Below are 10,259 nucleotides of genomic sequence, written 5' to 3' on the forward strand. Positions count from 1 at the left end.
TACGGCAGGGATGTTAGAATTATGAAACCATAAATTTAAAACAACCATGATTAATATGCTAAGAGCCATAATGGGAAAAGTGGACAACATGCAAGAATAAGTGAGTAATGTAAGCAGAGAAATGGAAACTCAAAAAAGTCCAAAGAAAATGCTGGAAATAAAACAATATTTATGCCCTGGCCAGTTTTGCTCAGTGGTTAGTGTCAGCCTGCAGACCAAAGGCTCAAGGGTTCAATACCCTGTCAAGGGCATGTACCTGAGTTGCAGGTTTGATCCCAGGCCCCGGTCAGAGTTATGCGGGAAGCAACCAATTGATGTGTCTCTCTCACATTAATGTTTCTCTCTTTCTCTCCCTTCCATTCTCTCTAAAATCAATAAAGAAAAAATATTTTTTTAAAAAGAAAATATTTCAATAGAGCCCTAGCTGGTGTGACTCAGTTGTCTGGAGAATTGTCCTGTACACCAAAATGTTGCAGGTTAGATTCCTTGTCAGGGCACATATCCAGGTTATGGGTTCTATCTTCAGTTGGGGCTCATGCAAGAGGCAACTGATCAATGTTTCTCACATTGTTGGTTCTCTCTCTCTCTCTCTCTCTCTCTCTCTTTCTCCTTCCCTCCCTCCCTCTATCTCCCTCTCTCTAAAAAATCAATAAAATAAAATACAGAAAATATTTCAATAGAAACTAACCAAAATTAAAAGCAAAGAGAAAAACACTTGAAAAAATCCCAGAATATCCAAGAACTATAAGACAATTACAAAAGGTATAAAATACACAAAGTCAGAATTCCAGGACAAGAAAGAAAGGAGCAGAAGAAATATATTAAGCATTGATGACTGAGAATTTCTTCAAATTAATGTCAGACACCAAATCAGATTCAGGATGCTCAGAATGACAAGCAAGATAAATACCAAAAACTGCAGCTAGTCATATCATACTCAGACTATAGAAAATCAAAGATTTAAAAAAATTGAAAAGCCAGAGGGAAAAAATACCTTCCTGTGACATAGCATAGAGTTATTAATTAGTTGTAAACATATATTGCAAACTCTAGCAACTACTAAGAAAAGTTTTTTAAAAGGTAGTACATAGCCCTGGTCAGTTTGGCTCAGTGGTTAGAGTGTGTATCAGCTCACAGTCCAAAGAGTTGTGGGTTCAATTTCAGTCAAGGGTGCATACCTCAGTTGTGGTTCCGTCTCTGGCCCTGGTCAGGGTTGCGCAGGAGGCAACCACTTGATGTGTCTCTCTCACATTGATGTTTCTCTCTGTCTCTCCCACCCACCCTCCCTCCCACTTTATCTGAAAATCAATGAGAAAACATCCTCGGGTGAGGATTAGAAAAAATTAAAAAATAAAAAGGTTGTATATCAATCATACTTCAATAAAGCTATAAACAAAAGTATAATTAATATACTAAGAAAGAAAATAGAATTATATAAAATGCTTGAAATTACAAAAGGCAGAAAAAGAGTGAAAGACAAAAATAAAAACAAAGGACACAAGCAAAAATTGGAAAATAATAACAAATATAGTAGATATTAACCAAACTGTATCATTAATGACTTTACAACCACCTTGGAAGATAGTTCAGCAATTTCTTAGAAAGCTAAATATAATCTTACCATATCATCCAGCAGTCAAACTCCTTAGTATTTACCCAAAGGAGTCAAAGCATATCCACATAAAAACCTGCACACAAATGTTTACGGGAACTTAATACATAGTTACTGAAACTTGAAAGTAATTGAGATGCCCTTCAGTAGATGAATCAGATAAACTGTAGTACATCCAGACAATGGACTATAATTCAGCACTAAAAATAACTGAGCCCTGGCTCATGTGGCTCAGCTGGTGAGGTGTTGTCCTATGGACTAAGAGGTCCCATTTTGATTCCCAGTCAGGGCACCTATCCAGGTTGCTGGCTCGATCCCCAGTGAGGGGTGTGCAGGGGGCAGCCAATTGAAGTTTCTCTCTCACATCGATGTTTCTCCCTCTTTCCCTTCCTCTCTCTCTAAAAAAAAATAATAATAATAAAAACATTTTTCTTTTAATGAACGATTTGGGGAAGGAAAGATGAATAGGCAAAGTACAGAGGGTTTTTAGGGCAATGAAACTATTAAAAATGATACTATAATGGTGGATACATATTATTATTTATTTGTCCAAACCCATAAAATATACAACTCCAGTAGTGAATACTAATGTAAATTATAGACTTTGGATGATAATGATGTATCAATTTAGGTTCACTTGTAACACCTGTACCATTGTGGTGCAAGATGTCAATAATGGAAGAGGTTGTGCATGTGTAGAGGCAGGAGGCATCTGGGAATTCTCTGTACATTTCTTCTCAATTTTTCTGTGAACCTAAAACTATTCTAAAAAATAGCCCTGGCCAGTTTAGCTCAGCGGTTAGAGCGTTGGCCCATGAACCAATGAGTCTCAGGTTCAGTTGTGGTCAAGGGCATATACCTCAGTTGAGGTTTGTCCTCAGCCCTGATCAGGGTCATGAGGGAGGCAACCAGTTGATGTGTTCCTCTCACATCAATGTCAGGGTCATGAGGGAGGCAACCAGTTGATGTGTTCCTCTCACATCAATGTTTCTCTCTCACTTCCTCCTACTGTATCTGAAGATAAATAGAAAAATATTCTGGGTGAAGATTAAAACATAATAATAATTTTAAAAAATAAAACTGTTCTAAAAAATAAAGTTGTTCTTGTTTTTTTAAGCTATTTATTTTTCCTTTAGTTTTAAGATTGTATCGCCCTGGCCAGTTTGGTTCAGCGATTAGAGCACTGATCTGTGGACCAGAGAGTCCTTGGTTTGGTTCCCGCTAAAGGCACATACCTCAGTTGCTGTTTGTCCCCGCCCTGGTTGGGGTTGTATGGGCAGCAACCACTCAATGTGTCTCTCTCACATCGATGTTTCTCTCTCTCTCTTTCTCCCTCTCTCCCTCCTTCTCTATCTGAAGATGAATGCAAAAAAAAAAAATTGTTTCACTGAGTCTTAAATTTTTGTTGACAGTTTTTTCCTTTCAACCCTTTGAAGATCTCTCTCCATCGTCTTCTGGTTTACATAGTTTCTGAATTTGTCTGCTATAATTCTTATCTTTGCCTCTGTGTAGTGTGTTTTTTTCTCTTGCCACCTTCAAGATTTTGTCTTTGGTTTCAGCAGTATAAATATGATGTGTCTAAGCATGAGTGGTGGGAGGTGATATTTATCATTTTTGTGATTTCTGAGCTTCTTGTATATCTAATTTATGTTTTTCATTATTTTCTGAATATCTTGGCTAACCTATCTTTAAATTTTTCTTCTGTTTCTTTGGTTCGTGGTCCGATGCTCTAACCACTGAGCCAAACCGGCCAGGAAAAATTTTTCTTCTGTTTCTTTAACTGTATTTCCTCTTTGTAGGATTCTAATTACACATATGTTAGACCATTTGACATTGTCTTACAGCTCCTGGATACTCTATTCTGGGCTTTTTTGTTTGTTTGTTTGTTTTTACATACTTTTTTCTCTTTCTGTTTCATTTTGAGTAATTTATATTACCCTATCTTCAAGCTCCCTGATTCTTTTTTGTTGTTGTTTTTGTTAATCATCACCCAAGGATATTTTTTTATTTATCTTCAGACAGAGTGGGAGGGGGAGAGAGAGAAACATCGACGTGAGAGAGACATATCAACTAGCTGCCTCCCACACGACCCTGACCAGGGCTGGGGGCAAACCAAGGTACAGTCGTCCCTTGCCACTTCGCACTTTGACGTTCGTTCACGGCTTCACTCTATCATGGTGTTTTCAAATATATTCATTAAAAAGTTTATCGAGACAGTGAAAATGATACAGTGCACACTCAGTTGTCTGAGTCAATTATACACACCTTTATTACAATTAAAATTAAAATTACTGTACATATGGACTGTAGGCCTATGTATTTGAGCACCCCAGGAATCCTTCAACGCCAGGTGCAACTGCTAGAGTCTAGAACAGATTGACTGCGATAAACAAGGGATGACCATAGTACATGCCCTTACCCGAAATCAAACCTGTGATTCATTGGTCCATGGGCCAACACTCTACCACTGAGCCAAACCGGCCATGGCTGGAATTAATTATTTTGTGTTTTAAGAAATTTTTCCATAATTTATCCCATATGAATTTAATATGTTCATGACAACTGATGTTTCTTTATTTTCCATTTTGATTTCCTCTTTGACCTACAATTATTTAGATAGTGAATTTCTTAAAATTTTCAAGGTGATTACAATTTTTATTTAACCACTTGATCTTTATTTCTATTGTTATAGCATTATGGTTGACAAATATGGGCAATTAAATTTCCACTCAATTTTGTTGAGGTTGTTTTCATGAATTTTTGAACCGAATGTATATGTAGAAATTACATGACATAGTGTTTCATATTTCTTTTAAACCAAGTTTATTAATTATTGGTAATAGTCAAGATCTCTATATCCTTATTTGTCTACTTCATCTGTTAAAGATTTAAAGAAGTATGTTAAGTGTAGCCATTGTGATAACAGTTTTGCCAGTTTTATCTTGAATTGCCTTTCTTTCTTCCTGGTTGTTTTAGTTATTTTGTAAGCTGTTATTCAGCCCAGAAATATGTAAGAATGTCTTTATTTTGAAATATCATAAAAAAAAACCTCTGCTACCTTTCTGTTGCTACTTTTGATTTCTTCTTGTTTATTGTATCTTTGTCCATCTCTCTTTTTTTTTAAACAATGTGCTTGTGTTTATATCCACTACAAAAATTCAAGTCCAAGTTTACTGTCATCCCTTCTTTAGAGTATAGTTGGCCCTCGTTTATTGTGGTTAATCAGTTCCAGACTCTACCGCAATAAAAGAATTTCCATGAAGTAGGATTCTTTATTTATAAATCAAATATTTTTGCAGTTAGAGCACAGAAAACTTGTTTATGACCTTCTAAATACATTTTTAACATTATTAGAGCCCTCTAGATCTGAAATAACACCCTTTAATCACCATTACACTCATGTTACCCAATATATTAGACAAAATAAGAGAAAATAAGACATATTAGACATTACAAATATATTTTTATTGTACATTTAATTACACACGCACACACAGTTCTTACACACAACCACTAACCTATGAAAACAGTGCAACTTGTTCAATGATGAAGCGACGAAGATGAAGAGATGTACTGCACAGCAAAGAAGAGCAAGGTTACTGCTCCTCTGAAGGCATGACCTCAGTAGGAGAGTCTTCAGGTGGTGCAGTATCTTCAGCAGGTGCATCGTCATCGTCTTCCACTGTAGGAGCACTAGGAGTAGCCAGTGGGTATCTGGGTTCATGACTGAAGAACATGTGATAGGCAGTTCCTGGCGCTGTCTTTTCATATGCGTGAGAAGATTTTTGTAGGGTTCTATCACTCCATCAAGTGCATTCCAGAACTGCAATGCACGCATCATTTGTGGGTCATATTCGCCAGTTATGTCCTGTACTACCTTAATAGTTCTCACAACTTGTGAGAGATGCTCAAGTGTAAGACCAACTTCCTCCTCCTGACCCCCAGGAACCTCTGGCTGCTCTCCCTTCTCCTCACTCGCAGACTTACTCATCTCCATCCCAGATCCTTGTCAGTTAAGGACACCTGTTCTGGATGATACTCACCCTCCTCAAGGATCTTCTGGAACATATTTTTCATGTAGTCCTGCTGCAGGCGGGGCAGCAGAGGCAGCTTCTCTGTGGAGAATGACAATTTTCAGATGATACCTCTTCTGGAACTTCTCAAACCAATTCTTGCTCGCCGTGAAATCCATGCACATTGCAGAAGAGGGTCTTGGTTGAGGTCCATCTGCTGTAAAGTGCTGATAGAGCTGCCTCGACTTCTCCTGGGTGACCAGCAAATTCAACAGAATGTTTTTCTTGCGGCTGTCACTGATCCAAATGGCTAGGGCACAGACTCCGTTTTCACTATGAACTCATTACAACTTGTCACGATGCGCTTTGCTTCATTGTTGAAAGAGACAGTAGCCGTTGCACAGATGTTCTTTTCATCTTTACTGATGGAGCGAATGGTAGACTCATTCAAGTCATAATGGTGGGCAACCTCCATGATTTTCTTGCCATCTTTGATCATATCCAAGAGTTTCTTCCTTGGTAAGTATCTTCCTCCAGTGCTTAGTTTCATCATCAGAAGGCGAAGAAGAAGGAGGAGGAGGAGGAGGAGGAGGAGGAGGAGGAGGAGAAGAAGAAGAAGAAGAAGAAGAAGAAGAAGAAGAAGAAGAAGAAGAAGAAGAAGAAGAAGAAGAAGAAGAAGAAGAAGAAGGAGGAGGAGGAGGAGAAGGAGAAGGAGAAAAAGAAGAAGTTGTTGTTTAGGAGCCATCGTGGGGCTTAGATAAAAGTTCTCAGAAATTACAAACACTTACAAGAGTAAAGATGCTTCCAATGTGTAGCGATGTAGAAGTGTGTATGAGAGAAACAAACTTGCATGAGGCTGAGCCAATCAGTGGCCAGGATAGGAAGAGGATAGGATAGCCAATCAGTGAACAGCTCGCTCTGATTGGCTTGGTTTCACTACACCCAATTTTTTGGAAAACAAGTTATTGCCTACACACAAGGAGTGATCGAGCAGTTGCACCTGGCGTTGAAGGATTTGCAGGGATGCTCGAATACATAGGCCTACAGTCCATACGTACAGTAATTTTAATTTTAATTGTAATTCAGGGGTGTATAATTGACTCAAACAACCGAGCACACACTGTATCATTTTCACTGTCTCGATCAACTTTTTAATGAATATATTTGAAAAAAACGTGATAGAGTGAAGCTGCAAAAGTCGAAGCAGGAAGGGTGAGGGACAACTGTACTGAAATAGGTTACTAACTGCTCTCCTTGTTTCTGCTTTTACTTTCTACAATCCATTCTCCACTCATCAGCCTAGGTGAGCATTTTCCACCTGAAAGCTCTCCCATGGCTGTTCTCACACTTATACTTCTTACCATACCTTATATTATTTAATCACCCCAACCTTCCTCTCCAACCTCATCTCGTACCACTCTGCCCTTTGCTCACTGTGCTCTAGCAATGCTGGCCTTATTTCGTTTCTTAATTATGCCTTACATTCACCTGAGGGCTTTGCACTATGTAGTCCCTCTACCTAGAAGGCTTCTTCTCATGATTAATGCCTTCTTTTCATTCAGGACTAAGTGCATTTGTCACCTCAGAGAATTCTTCCCTGACTACCCAATCTAATGTAACCTTTTACCACTGAGTCTTTCTATTGTTATTCTATTTTTTCTTTAACGCACTTACTGGCTCAGTTGGTTGAGCATCACCCAGTGCACCAAAGTGTTGCAGGTTGGATTCCCAATTAGAACACCTACCCAAGTTCAATCCCTAGTTAGGGAGCATATAACAGGTAACCGATGGATATTTCTCTCTCACACTGATGTTTCTCATTCTCTCTCTCCCCTTTCCTTCCTCTCTTTCTCTCTCTCTCTTTTTTTTTTTTCTCTCTCTCTCTCTAGAATCAGTTAAAACATGTCCTCGGATGAGAATGTTTTTTAAAAGCATTTACTAATATCTGAAATACTATTTTTTGTTGTTGTTAATCCTCACCCAAGGATACTTTTCCATTGATTTTTAGAGTGAGAGGGAGGGAGAGACCTGGAGAGAGAAACATCAGTGTGAGACAGACACATCAACTGGTTGCCTCCCACATGAACCCAACCAGGGTCAGGGATGGAAATTGTGACCCTTTGGTCAGCGGGCCGATGATCTAACAGCTAAGCCAAACAGGCCACAGCTGAAATATTCTTGATTATGTTTTTGTGTACTCAGTGACAACAAGTACCTTGTATGAGTTGTTGAGTGCTGTGTTCCTAGCATCTGTAACCCTACACATCTCAGGGAAGTTTTTCTTCAGCTATTTTTTTTTTATCATTAAATCTTTATCCAATCAGTTATCTTTTAAAATTTCTTTTATACTCACTTTACCTTATCTGACATTTTGTCCCAGATCTCATAATTTTCTTCTTTGCATGTTTTCTTTTCTTTTTAATTAATTTATTTTTGTTACAGATGTTTCTCCTTTTTTCCCCATTGACACACTTCTCCATATCCCCATCACTTTGTCCCAAGCTTTGTTGTCCATGTCCATTAGTCATGTGTACATGCATATAAGTTCTGGGGTTTATCTCATCCCCCCAACCCCCTCTTCTAAGGGTTGTCAGTCGGTAACCGAATTCCATGTCTCAGGGTCTACCCTGTTCCTCAGACTGTTATGTTCATTGTATTCCACAAACAAGGGAGATCATGTGATATTTCTCCTTCTCTGCTTAGCTTCTTTCACTTAGGATCATACTCTCCAGGTCCCTCTATGTCATCTCAAAAGATAAAATATCTTTCTTTCTTAAAGCTGCATAGTATTCCATTGTGTATATGTACTATGGCTTTTTTATCCATTCGTCTACTGAGGGATACTTGGTCTGTTTCCAGATCTTATCTACTAAAAATAGTGCTGCTATGAACATGGGGGTACATATATTCTTTCTGATGGGTGTTTCAGGCTTCTTAGGATATATTCCTAGAAGTGAGATCACTGGGTCAAATGACAATTCATTTTTAATTTTTTGAGGTAACACCATATGGTTTTCCATAGTGGCTGCACCAGTCTGCATTCCCACCAGCAATGTACTAGAGTCCCCTTTGCTCCACATCCTCACCAACACTTGTTATTTGATTCTTTGTTGATGGCAGCCATTCTGACAGGTGTGAGGTGATACTTCATGGTTGTTTAAATTGCATGTCTCTGATGATTAGTGATATTGAGCATTTCTTCATATGTCTCTTGGCCATTTGTATGTATTGTTTTGAGAGGTGTCTATTTAGGTCCTCTGCCCATTTTTTAATTAGGTTCTTTGTCTTCCTTTCATTGAGTTGTATGAGCAATTTATATATTTTAGAAATTAACCCCTTATCTGATGTATCATTGGCAATGATGCTCTCCTATACATTGGGTTGCCTTTCCATTTCGATGGTTGTTTCTTTTGCTGTGCAGAAGCTTTTGAGTTTGATGTAGTTCCATGTGTTCATTTTTTCCTTTGTTTCTGTTACCTTAGGTGATGTATCAGTGAAAATTCTGCTGTGTATAATTTCTGAAATTGTGTTGCCTACATTTGCTTCTGGGGTTTTTATGAAATCATGAGTCACATTTCAGTCTTCTATCCATTTTGAGTTTATTCTTATGTATGGTGTAAGTTGATGGTCTAGTTTGATTTTTTTGAATGTAGCTATCCAATTTTTTCAACACCATTTTTAAAGAGGCTGTCTTTACTTCGTTGTATGCTCTTGCCACCTTTGTCGAATATTAATTGAGCATAATGTCTTGGGTTAATTTCCGGGTTCTCTGTTCTGTTCCACTGGACTATATGCCTGTTCTTGTGCCAGTGCCAGGCTGCTATGATTACAGTAGCTTTGTAGTATAACCTGGTATCCAGTATTGTGATCCCACCTGTTTTGTCCTTCTTTTTCAAGATTGCTGTGGCTATTCGGGGTCTTTTTTGGTTCTATATGAACTTTTGAAGTATTTGTTCTAGTTCTGTGAAATATGTTGTTGGTATTTTGATGGGGATTGCATTGAATCTGTAGATTGCTTTGGGTAATATGGATTTTTTAATGATGTTAATTCTTCCAATCCATGAACAAGGTACGTGCTTTCACTTTTTTATATCCTCCTCTATTTCTGTTTTCAATGTCCTGTAGTTTTCGGCAAATAGGTCCTTTGCTTCTTTGGTTAAGTTTATTCCTAGGTATCTTAATTTTTTTGCCACAATGGTAAATGGGATTGTTTGTTTAAATTCTCTTTCTGTGAGTTCATTATTGATGTATAAATGCCATAGATTTCTTGACATTAATTTTGTATCCTCCTACTTTACCAAATTCATTTTTTAAGTCTAGTAGATTTTTTATGGAGTCTTTAGGGTTTTCTATGTATAGTATCATGCCATCTGCAAATAATGACAGTTCACTTCCTCCTTTCCAATTTGGATATCTTTTATTCTTTCTTCATGTCTGATTGCTGTAACTAAGATTTCCAGTACTATGTTAAATAAGAGTGGCAAAAGTGGGCATCCCTGTCTTGTTCCTGTTTTTAAGAAAAATGCTTTTAGTTTTTGCCCATTGAGTATGATCTTGGCTATATGTCTTTTACATTTGGCCTTTATTATGTCGAGATATCCCTCTATTCCCACATTGCTGAGCATTTTTATCAG

Source organism: Molossus molossus, unplaced genomic scaffold (assembly GCF_014108415.1).
Source record: "Molossus molossus isolate mMolMol1 unplaced genomic scaffold, mMolMol1.p scaffold_m16_p_4, whole genome shotgun sequence".
Taxonomy (NCBI): Eukaryota; Metazoa; Chordata; class Mammalia; order Chiroptera; family Molossidae; genus Molossus; species Molossus molossus.